Source organism: Miniopterus schreibersii (genome assembly GCF_964146895.1).
Source record: "Miniopterus schreibersii genome assembly, chromosome: 10".
Lineage (NCBI taxonomy): Eukaryota > Metazoa > Chordata > Mammalia > Chiroptera > Miniopteridae > Miniopterus > Miniopterus schreibersii.
The window spans coordinates 14,978,541-14,998,565 of NC_138110.1; the positions used below are offsets into that span (position 1 = coordinate 14,978,541).

Here is a 20,025-nt window from a genome sequence, read left to right on the forward strand (position 1 = left end):
CTCAAAGGGCTCACAGTGCATTGGGGAGGGAGACAGGTAGACAGTTTAAATACAATGAAATAAAGGTTTGCCTAGAAGTTAGGTGCAAGATGCTGTGGAAACTGCTGTCTGGGGGAGAGTGGGGCAAGGCCTACCCAGGAGAAGTCACTTTGGAGTTGGAGGTCAGGGAGATGACCACATTTCAAGCAGAGGGAATATCAAATACTTTTCAGAACTCAGTGAATTGCAAACAGCTAGGGATGGGGGAGCTGAGGGTGCCTGTTGTGGAGGATGAAGGATAAAGTTGGAAAGGTAACTGTGTTGTCATGGAACAATGGTAAACAGTGAAAATAGAGCATCAGATAATACACACAAAGTTCTCACAGCTACATGAAAATATCGCTACATAGACTAACAATGATCACAAGGTATTTTGGAACTTCACTCATTAAATGCCTAAATTAATCATACAAATTAAGTTTAACTGCTGTTGTATTATCAATGCAAGTTCTTTGTAATGTGCATTATATTTCCACATATAGTAGGTTATTAAAATCTCCCCCTTGTAGGAAACAAAAACTGTAGACTAATCCTATACATTACAGACTCATGAACACCAAAGAGAAGTGAGTTATAATATGCTCAAAATAACACCTTCCCTAACTGCTCATGTCTGTTAAGCCAAAGTAACTGAGACCCCTGGTTATCTGATGTTTATATTTCTTTTGCAATCCAATTTTTCAGTTTAAAATGTTGGTCAGAAAAAAAAACAAAACTAAACCACTAAGTAGTAGAGGAAGTGGAAAGCATGTAAATCAGAAGGAATTTGGAAAATTATTTGTGCAGAGACAGAATATATCATCTGTATCTATTTTAAATACCACTTAAAAGAAAGTGGGGCAGACTAGTGGAAACTCTAATTTTACTTATTGCAAAGACAGGCTCATATAAGAGGTGCCCTCTTATCATGTTTACAGTTCTGGAGCTAGTCTAGACAATGGCTATTAAGAATTCACCTTCCAACTGAGTTAATCTTGACTGCCAAGCAGGGGTTACAATAACACCTAGTGAGGCATGACTACCTTTCCATTGGCATTAGGTGCTTTAGCTTAAATGACCACTGAGTTTAGCAAAGATCTGAATACAGGCCGTATCACCTCTCTTTAAACATATCTTTTATCCTGTAGGTCTTGCAGAAAATTTTAGAAAATGAATTTTCAGTAAAATTGAACTAGTTGTTTTGGCAACCTCCCCAGCCTTTCTACCCTCATCAGAGAAATGCACAGCCGTGTTGTCAAGAAAAGGAAAAACGAAAACAAACAAACAAACAAAACCAGAGGAAATTACCAACTACAAAAGCTGAAAAGCACTGTCACCCTTTTTTCTTTTCTTTTTTTTTTTAATTGAATTTTTGAGAGAGAGAGGAAGGGAGAAACATCAATTGACTGGCTGCCTCCTGCATGCTCCTCCCCGGGGATGGAGCCTGAAACCTGGGCCCTAACCCGGAATCAAACCAGCAACCTTTTGGTGCAGGATGATACCCAACCAACATAGCCATACCAGCCAGGGCACATTGTCACACTTTTAGAAATGACTGTTTCTGTTAAATTTACTATTTCCCCCAGTAGCTTGCAAGGTAAAGGTGTTGATTAATGAATGGGAGAGGCTTCTAAACACACCCAGAGCAATCCCATCTGGGAATAGAGACAAAGCCTCCTGGGGCTGGTGGGATCAGGGCTGCTGCCTGGACAAAGCAGCCATCTCTCCAGTGACTCATGTCAGACACATGTCAACATCGATCTTTGTCGCATGCAGGAGGCACTTTCAATGATTGACCTAACGATGCACCCTGAGACTTGGCACAGTTCTTTCAGAGAGGACAAGGGTCAGAACTTCCAGGTGAGCTACTTCCTTTGTCAGCAACATCAGTGGACATGCTCTGAGAGTCTCTTCCCAGCCACCAAGAAGGTGCAGAGGCTTAGGTGAGGGAAGCTCGCCAGGACAAGGTTTGAACATTGCTCTTTTCTGGTGGGTTCCAGGAGAGATGGGGTTTCAAAGAATTTCTCTCCCTGAGGATGAAGCCCCGTCACCTTCCTGCACGTCTTTCTCAAATGCAACTCTTCATGAAGCCTACCCTGACCACATTATTTAAAATTGCAACTCATTCTCCCACTCCTAATTAGCCCTACTCTAGTTGTCTTATTTTTTAGTCTACAAATCTTAAGTGTACAGGTTGATGAACTCTTCTTATATATGAGTAACTACTGCCCAGATAAGACCGAGAACTTTTACAGCACCTAGAAGGCTCCCTCAGTGGCCTCCTCCCAGTCAGTCCTGTTCGTTTTTTTCCCAAAGCATTTGTCATCTTTTAAGATACAATTTGCCTGATTGGTTCCCTGATATATCCAAGGAAGTAGGCACTTAATAAATATTTATTAAATGAATGATTCTTTGAAGCGATACCCATCGTATCCCTTTGTATACACTTCCCCCTTCCGCATGGTCTGTAAGAGAAGCAAACTAGCTTGAAGTCTTCATTGTCTACACAGGGGTGTTAAAGGCAGTGGTAAAAATGGTATTTATCAAATCTGGGTGTGGGTGTGGATTGGATGTGTCTTAGTGTATATAGTCTCTCTTCCAGGCAATGTTTTCCTCGACAGATTGAGCGCTTGCTGGTTGATCTACATGAAGAAAGGAATCCTTCCTTTAGTGTAGAGTCATCGCTTGAGTCCTAGCGTTTACAGAGCTCTCCTCAATGGCCTCCCTCCTCCTGACTCTGCAGTTCCTATTAATGCCATCGCCCAGCCTGGTGAACTTGGCTCACCATCCATGCTTCTGTCTGCCAGTCAGTTGCAGGCTCTGGCCACTCTGTGTCTTGGCCATTTCTCCTTGGGGAGTCCTTGGAAGCACCTCTGTCTTTTCATTCCCATTGTCAACTCCTTCAGGCCTACCTGATGCCGCTGTGTCAGCCTCCCGAGTGGCAGCCCTGTCTCCAGTCTTTTCCTCTTCCAAACTATCCGCATTACTTTCCTTAAAACACAACCTTGATCATGTCTCTGCTGTGGTCATACACTTTCAATGGTTTGCAGGTGCTGCCAAAAGCAAGCCCAAACGCCTCAGCCTGCATTCAAGGACTTCCAGGCTCCAACCCCCATCTCTGGCCTTACGCAGGGCCATGGCATTGCCAGCCAACTGGTCTTCTCCACGGTCCCTAAACAGGTCCTGTTCCCAGGCCTCTGTACCTTTGCTCTGTTGTTGGGTTCAGAAAATAAGCACCGGAAGGAACCATTTCAGATCGCCTGGTCCAGTCTCATTTTACAGATGAGGAAATGAGTCCCAGAGAAATTAATTGATGAGCACTACCTAGGCAAAGATCAAGTGTGACTGATAAAAAGAAACCCAGGGCAGTCTAGGGTTTAACTGTGTCATTCGAACCTTTCATATAACTGAAGATCCTGTCGGTGGGCCACTCTTTGAATACCCTCTCCATGCATCTCTGATCCCTAAAAGTGTGGCTCTTTGAGTCCTGCCTAAAGCATAGCCTCCTCTGTGAAGTCTCCTTTAAGCCCTCAGTGGCGAGTCTGAACCCTCAGGCCAAAGACCTGAGCCTCTGTGACCTGCAGGTCACTAGAGTCCTATCTCCTTGACTACATTTCAAGCAAACTCCGATTTATCTTTCACTTTCCTGCACTCTTATCCCAGAGACCTGTCCATTGCAGGTGAGCAGTAAAATTCTGCTGAAGGGGGAGCTTCATGTCCTGCCAGAGAGGGGTGGTTCACGCACCCAGCTATCAGCCACGCCTGGGAGTCCAAAATTTCCAACTACCGTGCGCCATTCGCATGCCGCGCCTTGGCTCCCATTGACCCCAAAGCTGTAAAGATGGGGGGTGTTGGTCTCAGCAGACCCCCGGCTTGCTGCGAGGACAGGATAAGTCTCTCGAAGTCCCTTGGCACTGTCTCTCTCTCACCCTCCCCGCGCCGCGCGTTCAGTGACCTGTCTCGGAACGTGACTTGGCGTGGAGAGAGTGCAGCTCCCCTTACCGAGGGAGCTCAGGTCCCGGGCCAGCCGTGACCCGGACAGCTTTCCGGGCTGTCACCGACCTCGGGCGGCGGCCAGGACAGCCGAGGGCAGCGGGAACGTCACGCGGGGCTGTGGGGCGGGGTCTCGAGCATCGCGGGAGCCGAGGGCGGCCGCAGCTGCCGGCTGGAGGGAGTGGAGAGGCGCCGGCCACCACCGGGGCGCGCACCTGCCGCCGGGGGGCACCGAGGGCGCGGGGCTGGACACCGGCAGCGCCAGTCAGCCCGGGGTTTCGCCATCTCGCTCCTCTCGGCCCGCGAGAGGGACAACGGCTGGGCCCTCCCCCATCCCCTGGAGACGCGCAAGGCACCATTCCCGAGCGGAAAAACCAGTTTGGCCGGTCCGCGGGAACGGAGAAGCGCGGCCGTAGTGGAAGGGCGCGCGGACGCTGGGCGGGGATAGGCGAGGAGCCATTGGCGCGCCGCGAGAGTCGGAGGAGCCGCCACCACCTGGACGAGTTTCCCGGGGCCCCGGGCCAGGCCCCGTGCGCCATGAAGCGCTAGCGCGGCGGCCGGAGCTGGGGCCGGGCGGGCGGCGGCGGCGGCCAGGTGAGCGGCGACCGCGCGGAGAGGCGCGCGCCCGGCGGATGCCCCACACCGGGCCCAGCGAGAGCCAGGCGAGCAGGGGCGCGGCGTCGGGGGCCTCCGACCTCTCCTCCACCCCACCGGCCCACTAGGTCCTCTGACCGTCCGGTGGCCGGCGGACTCTGAGAATCCGGGATGCGGCGGCCGCGGCTGTCCGCACCCTCGGGCTCCTGAGTCCGCCGGGGTGGGATTTGGGTGGGGGTGCGGGAGCCTTTGCGGCCTCGGGGTTGGGGAGGCGCCGATGACCGGCAGGCAGCGCCGCGGAGAGGTCCGTAGGGTTTTCACCTGCGGGAGGAGAGGGAACTCGCGGGAGGCGTTTGGGCTCTTCGCTCATTTGTAACACACATGTCCAAGGTTAAGCTCCGAGGGGCGAGCGTGGCGGGGCCGGCGGGGCCATGGGACGTGCCGCCGGCTTCCCCGCGGTGTCCGCCGCGCCTCTGGAAGTTCCCGTGGCCGGGTTCTGCCGGGACCCCCTTTGGTAACCGATGCCCGTGCGTCCAGAACAGACCTTGGGGCCATGGGTACCTGGCCGCACCTGCCGAGGAGGATGGTGAGATCGACTCCACCGCGCCTGCTGCTGGACCGGGCGCCGACCCGTCCCGTGCGCCTTTACGCGAGTCGGGAGGTGGTGGGAGAACACGGTCCCTTTCCCCCGGTGATTGTGAGGCGGGATCCGCCAGCGCCACGGCCTCGCCACAGCCCGTCTCCTTCCCTTCCACTTTGGTGCCCAGCGCTGTCACCTCGTTTTAGGCGTGCGGAGGGACAACTTGGTGGGGGGTGGGGGTGGGTTTGCAGAAAATGGAGAGTGTTTTAACCTCCCACGTTCCCACTCCTCCCCAAGTGAAAGAAAAACTTGTCCGCGCTACTTATCCTGGGGAGTGTGCGCGCTGGGTCCCCGCCGGGGGAGCCTGGGAATGCATATCCGTGACAGCTGCAGAGGTAGGACGACGGTGCAGAACTGGGGAGCGCAAGTAAGGGGGGGCCTGGGCCACATTCGCACCCCTCAACCCTACCCAGCCCTCCCTGCCTGCCCGCGCAGCCCCCGGCGGGCTCCCCGTCCTGGGGTAGGTCCGGGCGCCGCCGAGCTCGCCTCCCGGGAACCGCCCGCCCCGGTGGCTGCAGAAGGGGCTCTGGCCCATCTTCCTGGTTCCATTGCCGTCTCATTTCTGTCTCCGCTCCTTGAGAATGAAAGGACACAACACAGGCGAGGTGCTTGAACACCACCCGGCACGCGGGAGGCTATGGACCAAGGGTAACTGCTTTTAGGAACAAAAACTGAGACAAGATGTGTGACCAAGTGTGCAGGATAGTAAACACAAGTGCGTGTGAAAAGGGGACGCGCCACCGAAAGTGAAGTAAAAGTTCTCATTGTCATCCTCTGGGGAGTATTTTTGTCTTAGACCTAAACTACCATTCATTAACTCTGGGTCTATTGGCGCAGGCCTTATTAAAACCCACTATAAATGTATGTATACCGTGCACAAGGTGATTAATGGTTATTAGCTGATTACCGTCTGGGGAGAAGCCGGAGGGCCTGGCTGCAATTACCCCTCTGAATTCGCCTAATGGTTTTCCCGACGTAGTGGAGGCTTCCTTCTGATTTTAGGCAAGAAACATTACCAGCTTTCTTCACTGGACTGTTCCAGTGGCTGGTGCTCTGGTGATTTTTAGTGATTCTTTGAGTCTGTTATTGAGGGTCAAACAAGATTCTTGCAGCTCAGTACTAATGAACACAACTTGCCATCTGTGAGAGCAGCGGTGGCTACTTTCAAGCCTGCCTTCTGGTTTTTATTTTAAGGAAAATGCATACAGGTGTGTACTTATTGTTAGTTACTGATAGAACTGGGAAGGGTTTTTTTTTTTTTTTAATGTGTTTTTCTTTCTTTTTTTTTAAACGGAGGCTTTAAAATAGTGAGTTGGTTAAACAGATGGCTGAAAAGAAGAAACCTGCAGGTGCAAGGCAAGTTCAGGATTAGTTCCATGTGTTACCTGGATTTCAGGCTCTGGGCTTCTAGCACTAATGACACTGACTAGATTTGGCTGTAGAATATTTCCCTGTCTGCAGTCCTTCCTCCCTTCCTCCCTTCCTTCCTTTCTTCTTTCCTTCTCAAGCAAGGAGTAGTGGAAAACATGGATTTAGAGTCCCACAGATTTTGGTTCTTCTACTTACTTTAAATTGTATTCATTTTTACAGCTTATTTTTAATATATTTATTTCCTTTAAAAATTGTATAACCTCGGGTGAATTCCTAAGTTTTCTGAACCTCAGCTTACTCATTTGTTGGGGTAAAAAAAGATACCAATCTGCTTGGATTATTGAGAAAATTAAATGAGAGAACAGGTGAAAGTCTTTTGCACATGGTAGGGGTTCAGATGTTGTTTTCTTATTTTCTTTATTAAACATATATTTTTAAAAATTAGTATGATGCCCAAGTATTTGGGATATTTTTAATGGTTTATTGCCTTATTAATCTGAATCCCATTTTGTTTTTCATAAACAACACTCATGGAATCCAGGTGATCCTTATAATATACTCCAGAGAGATTTTAATCTACTAGTTACCTTTGCTCTCTAGTTTCAATCATTGTAAAAGAAGTCCATGCCTTACGAATGCAGAGGAACTTGCTTTTTAGGCCCCAGAACAAGTTTTATGGGGTTCATTCATAGCCCATCTCTCTAGAGAGAGGTGACACTAAAGTTTCTTAAGCACGCACTTTTAGAATTTGCTTCTATATCTGTTTCTAGATTAATCTCCTGGGAAGTTTTAATTTGTGGCGTCTTTAGGTATCTCTTGCGTTTTCCGGCCTGTTTGGTGGCAACATTCAATTAGATTAATTGTATTCATGCCTGTAGGTGTTATGTTACTTATTAAGATAAGTAAAAAATAATTTGCTGCCAGAAGAGTTTTTAAAAAGATAGCTTTTCCTTGTTTATTCTGTTAACTGAGTTACTCCTGAATCTCCATCGCTGTGTCTAGCTAAAAATAATGCCCATCTAAGATCTTTGAGGTTCTGTGTCACTGAAGACCTGGCAGTATGGAGGAATAGTCTAGAAAGCACACACACACACACTCACACTCTCACACTGCAGTCTTGTTTCTCATTTTTATTCTTAGAAGACAAAGTTTTATTATCTGGTCATTTAGGAACACATAAGTACTGTTCCTAGTACTTCTAAAATGCATTGCACTTTTATTTTTACGTTATTATTATTATTATTATTATTATTGTTATTATTATTATTATTATTTTAATCCTCACCTGAGGACATGCTTAGAGAGAAGGAGGGAGAGATAGAGAAACATCGATGGGTTGCCTTCTGTACATGATCCAACCCACAACCCAAGCATGTGCCCTGACCAGGAATTGAACCACGCCGACTTCTGTGCACAGGACAACTTTCAACCAACTGAGCCACTCCAGCCTGCCAATGCATTGCACTTTTAAATAAATTGTTGCCAAAACCATGCTCAGTGTTTGATAACTGGTCCCACCCTGCACTGAGCCCAGAGGCAATGGTAAATAGAGGTGGATCTCCCACTCTGAATTCCTTTGACCTAGCTTGGAACCCAGGCCTCATCACTTCCTAGCTGTGATACCTAGAGCAAGTCCCTTAATCCCTCGCTCTGGCTTCAGTTTCCTTGTCTGTAAAATTTCGGGAACAACAGCAGTTACTACCTCATACGGCTGTATGATGAGTACCAAGTGAAAGAATTAACCAAAAAGGCTTAGCACACAGCTCAATAAAGAGTAGTCATTACCGTGTGTTGTTGATATTGCTCAGTGAATATTTATTGCTCACCCAGCAATTGCCTTTCCCCTACACTGTGTAGGAACCAGGAATCACTGTTAGTACTTATTTAGCAAACATAGGTGCTTATTCGCACCAGGCACTGCTCTCACCCTGGAGTAGGGGCGAGGTTCTGAACCTCCAAATCCAGACCTCGAGTTCTAGAGCACAGTGTCCCAAGGTGACACGAGGGACCAGGGTGCTCAATGACCTAGGGGCATGCCCACTCGGTCACAGGCACGTGGTCCCTGGCCGCTCTCCCGTGGGTGTACCTCCTGCACAGCGGGGGCCTTTGGGACCGAATGAGTGCTGCTGTCTCCTTTATCCCCCACTGCCTGTCTTTCCTCTCCCTCAGCCCTGTACTCCTGTTTAAAAAAAAAGTTATTCTGCCCGGCCAGGCGTGACTCAGCAGTTGAGCAGCGACCTAGGATCCAGGCAATTGGGGTTTGATTCCCGGTCAGGGCACATGCCCGGGTTGCGGGCTCGATCCCCAGTTGGGGGTATGCAGGAGGCAGCCGATCAATGACTCTCTCATCATTGATGTTTCTCTCTCTCTTTCCCTCTCCTTTCCTCCTCTCTCTGAAATCAATAAAGATATAAAAAAAAAAAAAAAAAAATTATTCTTCCTTGTTCAAAGTTCAGGAATTTCTAAACCTTGAGTCTTTTTCTCAAAGGACCTATGTTGTCCACATGGTTTCTTAGTAATGGTGCCTGGTAGAGGCCCTTGCTACAATCCCATTCATTCAGTCATGAATTTTTAACATGGCTTGAGCATCTCCAGCCACTGCACTGGGCATTACCCCCCTGCTCACGGGAGCCTGCGAGGTTTTCAGAGGGTCTGAGTTGTGTGTTCCTGTTCTTTTTGGTAGGAAAGTAGATCAGCTGTTTTCTCTCTCCCTGCCCTGGACTTTGTCCCTCTCTGCATGGAGAGATGGTAGACCCTGGAGGATGGCCCAGGCCACTTTTAGCTCTGAAGCTCTGTTTCATGATCAGTCTCCAAGTCTAGTGAGTTTGCACCTCATAGCGAGAGCTGGGCCTGGAAGCTGTGGAGGGTCAAGGTGGAAAGCCCACTGGCTGCTGGGGGACAGAAGTCCCCCTTGTCCTGGGGCAGTCCTTCAGTGGTGACAACCACCTGCCCCAGTGGGACTGAGAAGCCTGGCACTTGTGCATCGAGTGCATGTGTAGCCTGACCTTTGGTTGGTAGCTTAGGTCGTTATTTACAGGGCTGTCATTTATGGCTTTGCCTCTTTGCTGAGTGGCTTTTGTTCACCAGAGCTGAGGTTTGTTTGATTTAGCGCAGGCAGTGTTTGAAATCAGTTTTCTAACCTTGACTCATATTGAGTTGAGCAGGAATATCCTCCCCCGAACTTCTCAGGCTCCCAGCAATCTCCTCACACAGTCTCCGGCCCCCCACTCTTGCTGTTTGAGGAAGCTTCCGTGGGTTGGGTGCATATTGATTTTATAAAGTGTGTACACAAATCCTTACTCTGTCTTCCTGGGACACAGTGAGCTGACACCATTCTCTAGATCTGTGGATGACTGGTGGATCCAGAAGAAAAATGTTTAATATTCTCTATAAGAAAACAGGTGACCGTTTGACTTGGGTGTTTTATAATGAGGCTATGGGTGGGTCAGGTTTCGTGTGGAAACAAACGTGAAGGCTGTAAGCTGGGCGCTAAGAATGTGTGCGGGCCTCTAGCCTCCAGAATTTGTGATGAAATGAGAATAAGTGTGTGGCTTTTATCAGACTGCAGAAATTATGAGAATTAAGTGAGAATCTATCCTCTGTTTTTGGAACCAGAACAACTCTGAGAGGAGAGGAGACTCCTGAGGATTTCACCTTAGTGCAGAAGTTTATGTTAGGGGAGTTGTGTTAATTGTGGTGAAATGTTTATGAAATTTGCCATTTTAGCCATTTTAAAGTGTAAGTTCATGGCATTAAGCACATTCACAGCATCGCGCAGTTATTGCCACCATCCATCTCCAGAACTTATTGATCATCCCAAACTGAAACTCTGTATCCATTCAACGGTAATCCCCTATTTCTCCTTTGCCACTGTCCCTGATAACCTCTATTCTGATTGTCTCGATGAAGTTGGCTGTTCTAAGGTGCCGCATGTAAGTGGAATCTCACAATACGGATATCTGTGTTTTGTGACTGGCTTATTTCACTCAGCATAGTGGCCTCAGGAGTCATCCCTGTCATAGCATGTGTCAGAATTTCCTTCCACTTCTCAAGGCTAACATTCCATTGCATGTAGAGAGTGCATTTTGTTTACCTGTTCGTCTGTCGATGGACACTCGGGTTGTGTCTACCTGTTGGCTATTGTGAGCAGTGCTGCTGTGAGCAAGGGCATACGAGTATCTGTTCACGGTAGTATTTGAGATCTTACTTGGTTTTGGGAGATTTATCTTTCATAGAAAGTGGTTAAGCTGAGAGATAAGAACCCGGGAAACTGCAGGGAGGATGGAGGTGGCTGCCCTACACGCTTCTCCTTTTCACCGGTAGCTGCTGTGAGGTCTGTGGTCCTTTGGCAATCCATCACCAATGGCCCATGGTGTGGCTGACACTGCTCGGCGCCAGCGTGGCCGTAAAGCTCAGGAGACCTCTGCAGACACAGCTGCCTTCGAGGAAGGACATTCTGCAGCGGAGGGGAAAAGCCTTCACTTCCCTCCAGGATTAACTTGGGTTAAAAAGATAAATTAACTTTGGTGGAGGAGGGGTTAGAATGTGGGGAAAACTGATATTTAAATGTTTGAAAAATTGAATCCTGAAAAGCCAGGTGGTTTTTCTACCTCAGGGTAGAACCCATGGTTTTCAAAATCCACTTTTAGGCGAAAGGTCAGTCGCAGACTGGAGGAGGCAGAATGATCGGATGTAGCGTCTGTGCAAGAGTGTGCTTGTGTGTGTAGCAGGCAACACCGGGAGCGTTTCTCTAACGATTGGGTGTCAGTCTGCCTTACAAACGCCTTCGTGTTTTCTAGAGACCAGGAGACTCTCATGTGAGTTCATGCTCATACTGTGCCCTGAAATTTAGCCAAAATAAAGATTTACATGTTTAATTTTAGCAGGGTTTTGTTTTTCTAAGTAAAAATAAAAAAATTTTCAAACTAACCCCAAACACCACCATTCTTGGGTATTATTCCACCTTCCTATCCTATGCCAGTCACAGCCACAAAAAGTATGTTGGGGCTGACATGGCTACTCTCTCAGCTTTGGTACTTTGTCTAGCTCAACTTGATTGAGATCATTCAGAATTTTTAAAATCAGTCTTAGGCTCCCCCCAGTACATAGAAAAACATGGTGATGACTCCAATGTGTCTCTGAGATCACTCGGACCAATGCTCTTTCTAAAGGTGAAGAAAGTTTGCTCAGGCCCTGAACTTAGGTAACTATTGGTCTCATTTACTGAGTTCTAGCTCGAATGGCAGAAGAAGTAAACTCGGCTTCTCCTAGGGAACTTCCTGTCTCCTCAGTCATTCCACATAGGAGACCCTCCTCCTTAGCCTTACAAAGTCTGAAACAAACAGGCCCTACTTACCCAGCCAGCTACACAACCAGCAGATACAAAGCACGTCCGTGTGAATCACGTAGGTGAAGAGCCTGCCCTCGGGGAGCTCGCCTTCTAGAGGGGAGCCGACAGCAGAGAGTAAGATAGCAGGTAGGTGGAGTGCTTCGTATGCTGGAAGATAAGTGCTTCGGGGGCTAAAAGGAGGAAGCCCAACAGGGTGAAGGGATTTGTGGGGGAGGCCCAGGGAGCAGGATGCAGCTGTACAGGGGAGGCTGTGGTATTTGAGCAAAGACTGCGCCAGAAAGAGGGTGAATAAGAGTGTCCCTGGCAGAGGGGACAGGTGTCTTGGCGCAGAGGCCCTAACATGGGAGTGCCTGGCTCCTCTGATGAAGTCTGATGCTGTTCCTCATACCTGTGAGCTGGGAGGAGAGGGGAGGGAAAGAAAAGACCAGAGCAGAGAGGTAGGGGAGCCTCCTCTGCAGGGCTCTATAGTTGAGTAAGGACTTTGGCTTTGACTTTATACATGATGGGCGGGGGCCAGTCAGTGCAGGACATTGCCATTGGAGCTGTGTGATCTGTGATCCGACTTGTGGTTTCAAAGGGTAGTTCTGGTTGCTAAATGAAGATCAGGCCGGTAGAGGAGACCATTCAGGAGGCTTGGGCCCACTTGGGTGAGGAGTCTGAGAGAGAGAAGGTTGTGGATATATATTTTTAAAAGGCAGAGCCAACAGGATTTCCAGACAGCTTGGATATGGGGCGTGAGAGAAAGAGGAGCCAAAGATAACTCTCTCGGCTGAGCCTGGGTTGCAGATGGAAATCTGAGTTTGTAAATTCAATGGGCAGTGTTCGGATCGCTCATAGTAGGTTATAAAGAGGCTCTTCAGAAATATGTATATTTCTATAAGGTTTTGGTTCAGAGAACGTTGTGTTTATCGTCAGAGCCTGTCTTCCTGCTTTGGTGGGGGAGGGGGTAGTGTTTAAAAAAAAGAGAGAGATGGTGCGCGTGAAGCCGCGGCCTGCACTTGTACTGGAGGGGTGGTGGCCTGGCAGGTGCTGGCTGGCCCTGCTCTCTTCCCCCTGCCCTGTGCACGTTGGGGAGGCAAACTTCCCCACCCTCAAATCCAGGCAGCCACCCCCCTCTCAATACACGCATGTTATCTTTTTAAAAATCAGCTTTACTGAGATATAGTTCATATTCCATAGGATTCATCTTTTTAAAGAGTACAGTTCCATGGTTTTTAGTATATTTCCAGAGTTGTACAACTATCACCAGAATCTATTTTAGAAAAATTTCATCACCCCCCAAAAGATATCCTGTACCCTTCAGCCATCACTCGTGTCCCCTTTTGCCCTCAGCTCCCAGCAGCCTCTCACCTGCTCTCTGACTCTGTGGATTTGCCCGTTCTGGATATTTTATGTGGCCTTTTGTGTTTGACTGACAGCACAATGTTTTCAGGGTTCACTCATGTTGTAGTATTAATCAATACCTAGTTAATTTCTTTATGTTGCTGAACATGCATGTTACTTTTGCACATGATGTGTTTTTGAAAAGAACCCAGGAAATGGAACTGTGCGCTAGTCACAAATAGACTGGCTTCCATGTTATAAGGGGAACTGCTGGTGCCCAGAGAGCTCGATGTGTGTGTGCATATGCATTAATTTGTTCTCTGTCACAGTTGAATACAAAGTCCATGGAATTTGCCAGCGAACATAGGCTAGTGGCTTTCTGGTGGCCTAATGATTTTCTTTCATTCAGTGATTCAACAATTATTTATTAAGTACTTACTATACTCCAGGCGGTGTCAGGAACCGGTGATTAATACAGGAATGAACAAGACAGACATGCTTCTCCCCCTCGTGGAGCTTACAGGGTTTGGGGTGGGGTGACAGGAGTAGATATTAAACAAAACACTGAACAAAAGAGATATGAAACAGGCTGATAGCAGAGTTACGATCTATGAGAAGCATTCAAAAGAAAATAAGACATTACTAAGATAATAACGAGAGCCTACTTTAAAATGGCCCAAGAGGAACGAAATGGCCTTTGAAGGGTGGATAGATAAACAAAAATGTTGTGTATCCACACAGTGGAATATTATTTCGTCTTAAAAAGGAAGGAAATTCTGACCCATGAACCTTGAAGAGATAATGCTGAGTGAAATAAGCCAGACCCAAAAAGACAAATATTGTGTGATTCCACTTATATGAGGTACTTAGAATAGTCAAATTTATAGAGACAGAAAGAATAGGGGTTACCACGGGCCAAGAGGAGGCCCGATGGGGAGTTATTGCTTAATGAGCGTAGAGCTTCAGTTCATGGGCTGGAAAAAGTTCCAGAGTTGGATGGTGGTGATGGGTGCATGGCAATGTGAATGTTCTTAATACCACTGACTGTATACTTAGAAATGTTTTAAAATTGTAAATTTTATGGTATATATATTTTACCGGAGTAAAACAAATAGCTCAGGAGGGTCTCTTGGAGGAAATTATACCTACGTTGAGACCTGAAGGATGAAAAGGGCTTCCCCAGGTCCAGCCAATGGGAGCAGCCCGTGTGGAGACCCCGTGGTGACAGCTCGGTGCTGTGACCTTGCAGCTGTGAGGAGGGAGGGAAAGTGGGGCCCAGATGCCTGGGATGAGATGAAGGAAGCGACCAAGGTGACAGGGAGGCACTGATGATTTTCTAGCAGTTGGGTGGCCAGGTGTGATTTCTGGTTTCAGTTGTTAAGTCAGGCGGTGATGTGGAGAATGGACTTGGGGCAGGGAGGAGACCAGTCAGGAGACTACTGCAGTGTCCATGAGAGATGACAGGGGCGTGGGCCGGGATACCAGGAGTGGAGATAAGAAATGGAGGGTGGAGCTGCATTTTAGAATTAGAAGGAGAATCTTGGTCTTGGAGATACATCAGATTTGAGAACCTCTGAGAAGGGAAGTGTCAAGTGATTTCCAAATTTCTAACACAAGCAGCTAAAGATAATGGTGTCAGAGACAGAGGCCCAGGCTGAAGGATTAAAAATTTAGTTTGGGTCATGTTAAGTTCCAGTTGCTGGACACCCAGGAGTGGCCAGAGGTCAAGCTTGGACAGCTTCGGAAGTCTTGACTGGAGACATGAAACCTTGAGAACTGGAGATGTGGAGTTGGGTTTGAGGAACTCTACAGGGACATTGGGAGAACTTAGGAAATGAGCACTTCTTCTCCTTAGGGTCAGCCTTTAAATTTTGACTATTTTTGTGAAATCACTCATTCAACTATTGTTTGAGCAATAAAGCATTTAAATTTGAGCTATAAAAGCACTCGTGCAAATGCACAAGCCCTGCTTTCTAGACGAAGAGGACAGTGGAAACTGGTGCGATGTTGTCTGGTAAACAGGCCCACCAGACAGTGCAACATGCTTCTCAGATACAGGAGATGGCCAGTCTGTATTCAGTGGGAACTCGCCAAAGTTAGGGAATTTTTCGTGGGAAATAGGGTATTTGAATTGGTTTGTGTGGCCTCACTGGAAAACCAAGTCACTCTTTTTAATGTGATAGGGTGATATGACAAAATGGTGTTGCCTAAACTCAGGTTTCTCCATTCTCAAGGTGAGGGTTCTTTCCAGGACCTCACAGCTGATGGTTGGAAAAATAGTACAAATGATCCAGAAATAGATTAGCAAATAAAAATACAGGGCACACAGTTAAATCTGAATCTCGGATAAATGAATACTTTTTAACGTATCTCCCATGCAATATTTGGGACATACTTACACTAAAAATTATTTATTGTTTATTTAAAATTAAAATTTACCTGCCTGCCCTGTATTTCATTTGGCAACACTATCCAAAAATAAACTTTTGGAACCTAGAGCTGTTTGTCATTTGAGGATGACCTGTACATTTAAGCTCTATATGACAACTCCTGGATCGTTCCTGATGTTTTTGAAATTTAGGGATGGGGTGGAGGAATGAGGATTGATTTCCAAGTCTCTCAGAATTACTGTGGTGTTATCCTCCTGGACTTCAATGAACATTTATATTTGTAATAAACTTCAGCCTGGTATTGGGGAACAGGTTCAGAGGATGTCCGATCTGGCCAACTCTTTCTCCAGTTCTTTAACCTTGGCTGGTAATAACAACGCTTATTGTTGTTTTGTCACTTCATAGATTTAAAATCCCCTCATTTGGGAGCTGTTAGGACACATCTTATCCCCATGGAATAGATGAGGAACCCAAGGGAAAGCAGAGTGTCAGTGGCCTGGACTTACCTCCGCCTTCATTGTTTGATTCATGTATGTGCCCTGACTGGGGACTGAACCCACAACCTTGGTGTATGGGGACAATGCTCTAACCAACTGAGCTACCTGGCCAGGGCTTATCGGTTCATTTTCGAACCTCCCATATTTTTGTGTTTCAAATCAAGGCCCTGATGTTTTATGGGTTATCCTTCAGATATAACTCCATGACTTTTTGTGGTCTCCTTGGCCCTAAGATTCCAATTTTAAACGTATGTGATGTAAATTTCAAGCATTGCAGGTTAAGAAGTCAATGAAACATATGCTTTTCTTTTCTGATGACAGATAAGTACAATAGGTTCTGTTTTGACCATTTCATATATTCACATTTATAAAGTATTTTTATGTTGACACAATGAATACTCCAGATCCCTTTCGGAGGTTTATAAAATTTCAAAGGAGGCCTTTTTATTTTAAAGGTTTTCCCCCCCTCCATTTTGAGATATTTTAAATCTTTAGAAAAATAAAACCAACATTCGTGTACCTGACTATAGAGGTTTGGCAAAATTTAGAATAAGAGGAGGTCCGCAGGGTGCCCCTGCTGCCCAGCGTCAGCGCTCTGGGCCTGCTCTTGGGCTCACTTTTCATCAGATGAAGTTTTGTCTCCTTACATGTAGGTTCCTTTGCATGTGTCGTAAGGAAATCAGTAAGTTCAGTATGGCTTTAATTGCACTTGGCACAGGACAAGGGAATATAAAGATTGCAGGAACTAAAGTACATTTTGCTTGCTAGTAAACTTTTGTTTGCTATTTTGTCTTAGGCATTGCACAACGATTTCCAGGCCAGGGTACTCTTAGGATTTAATATGAGTATCATCACATTTATTGTCCTCAAAGTTTTATACTTGGATACTTCAAATCTTTTAAATAATATTTCTCCACTGACATCCTGTTGGCAGTCTTTGTATCCTTTAGAATTTGTCTGACTAAGCTCTTAGTTGTTACAGATCATTTTTCCGTCCCAACCTGTTCAGTCAATGTTATCATCCATATCTGCCTGTATTTTAACCTTTCTTACTAGACAGATATGATAGTATCTCTCCTTTGTACTCAAGCAAATCTTGATTTTTCTTTTAACTTCCTTTAATATTTTTGAGGTTCCCATTTTTCATGAACCTTTAGAAAACCACATTTCATTATTGAAATGAAGGGGCTTAGTTTAGAAGATAAACAGCAAAATTCCCAGCTCTCACATCCCTGTTTATGTTCAATTTGCTGGATCCTTCCCTCTGTCCCAATTAGTTTCAACTTAAAAGGTAATCCTGAGATTTTTTTAAAATGTGCCTTTATTGATTTCAGAGAGAGGAAGGGAGAGGGAGAGAGAGAGAGAAACATCAGTGATGAGAGGGTCATTGATTGGCTGCCTCCTGCACGCGCCCTGCTGGGGATTGAGCCCAAAACCCGGGCATGTGCCCTGACCGGGAATCGAACTGCGATCTTCTGGGTCCTAGGTTGATGCTGAGCCATGCCAGCCAGGCAATCCTGAGATTTTTTTTTATTTCTTTGCTCATTTCCAGACACCATCTTTAGACTAACTGAGCATCCCACCTTTGTACATATTCTTAGGAGTGATATTAAAATGGCAGGGTTATTACTATTGCATAATCCTGGCTTTAGGAGACACTCTTCTAAAGCTCGGGCTACTGTTCAAGGAGGAAAGCATTCAGTAAAAAGGAAGAAGGGTGACAATGAAATACAGTCATCCTTGGTATCTATAGAGGATTGGTTCTAGGACCCCCATGGATACCAAAATTCATAGATGCTCAAGTCCCTTGTATGAAATGCTGTGGTACGTTCCTGAAGGCTACAGCAGGGTGTGTCTACACGTCTCTTCACTCACCTCACTGGAGTGGATTTAGGGTTACTGCTTGGCAAATTCAAGGTCTGCTTTTTGGAACTTCCTGGGATTCCCCCCCCCCCCAAATATTTCAATCAGTGGCTGGTTGAATCCAAGGATGTAAAACCCATGGATACAGAGAGCTGACTATAGTTGATCATTAAAATGCTTTCAATAGAAGGAATGTTTTTATCTCTGAGGTTAATCTTGCAGTTGCTTCTGCTAACTTGGCCTGATACCAAATGTCATTTCTCGATTTACCTAGAATTCTATCGGGATAGGGCACGCTCCCTGTCTCGGGGTTTCTGCTTTTGCCCTCCCTCCGCTCCCCCCTCAACCTGCTGACCAGGTGCTAGTCCCTCCTGGGAGATGTCCTGATCTTTCATCCTCTCCCCTTCCTCCCTTGTTCTGGTGTCTATCTGTCCCATCCCTGCCCCAGCTTGAATTGTGCCATCTCAGGGATGGTAGCTAGCTTTTGTTTCCTGTGCCAGCTCAGCCTGATTACTAGTAGTGGCCTAGAAACTGGTTTTCAGAGTGTGGTCCCTGGACCAGCAACATACCTGGGGGCCCCACCAAGACTTACTGGATCAGAAACTCGGGGTAGGACCCAGCAATCTGTGCCTGATTGCAACTTCCAGGGGCCTCTGATGCCTGCTCCAGGTTGAGAACCACTGGCCTAGAGGTTTTTGAGGAGTAGGATTCCAAGGTAGCGTGGGGCCGCTGCAGGGAAGGGTGTGTGAGGATTTCGCAGTGCTTGGATGGCAGTAGCTGCCCTGCAGTTACACAGCAAGCAGTGGAGTCGGAAGCGTGCCTTTTCCCACACTTACAGGCGCGGGCTTTAGCTGCCATTATTAAAAGATAATCTATGAGAGAAGGCATCGAAGTTGGTTGTATTTGATAAAAAGAACCCACCATGACCCGATCAAGTAAACGCGAGGGCTTTCATCCCTTCTGTAAGGTGCCAGAGAAGAGTAACCGAGTTCTTGGACCTTGTTACTTAGTGAAATAGTCACACACAAAAATAGATATTTTAAGATTTTTTGCACCAACTTTGGGTGCACATTGCCATGCTTTGCATATGCCACGAAATACCAGGGGTTATGTTTAGCTAGCTCATACTTGGGAAAAGTGGACCCTTGTGACATCTTGGCCTCGGTTACAGACCATTTTCTTTTTTTTTTAATGGAAACTGCTAGACCATTCTCTACCTCTGAGCTGTAAAATATTTACATACAAGGGAAAAACAGCTAACACCTATAGTCACTCACTGTTCTAGTTAGGGTTTATGTTGTCATCAAAAGACAGTAAAGAGAAAGAGCTTTCAATACCTTGAGAGAATATTGGGGTTAGCATAACTACAGTTGATCCCCATTAGATGGAGTCAAGTCAAGCCTGATACTAGGACTGATTTTATTCAATTCATTGTAGGTGCTTGTCCACAAAGCCAGAACATGAGACAGTTGAAATGGTTTGTGGAACTGTTACCCTGGGTTGGCTAAGAAGTTTTTGAGACAGAAGTCAGGTTATGGATACCTTTGCGAAAGATCCATAACCTAATCAACCAGAGGTGATTTTTGCCCCCAGGGGACATTTTAGGTTGTCACAACTCAGAGGGTGTCACTAGCATTTAGTGGTAGAGGCCAAGGATGCTGCTAAACATCCGGCGATGCACAGGTCAGTTTCCACAGTAAGGAAGGATTCCACCCAAGATGTCAATAGAGCAGAGGTTGAGAAATCCCGCTCCAAACCACAGACAGGAATCACCCTAAAATGCTGGGGTTACTCAGGACTCAGTCCCAGGCAGCTTCTCACTCAGTGAGACAGTCTCCATTTCCGTGGTTTTAAATCCCATGAGTGTGCCAGTTTCCACTGACTTTACATTGCAGCCAGGGTTTTCTCCTGCCAGCCTGTTACCTCCACCCGTGTACCTCCAGAGCACCCCAGACGTAGCACAGCAGCACTGAAGCCCAACCAGTT

General features: G+C 46.7%; 1 protein-coding gene across 1 annotated transcript in view; it reads left to right on the forward strand.

The window, feature by feature from the left end:
* Positions 1-4,161: 4,161 nt before the first annotated feature.
* The window catches only part of ATP8B1 (ATPase phospholipid transporting 8B1), a 106,680-nt gene continuing 90,816 nt past the window's right edge, over positions 4,162-20,025 (forward strand). The window contains exon 1 of the mRNA XM_081149381.1: positions 4,162-4,605. The gene's annotated coding sequence lies outside the window, so the exon portion shown is untranslated. The remainder of the gene's footprint in view (positions 4,606-20,025) is intronic.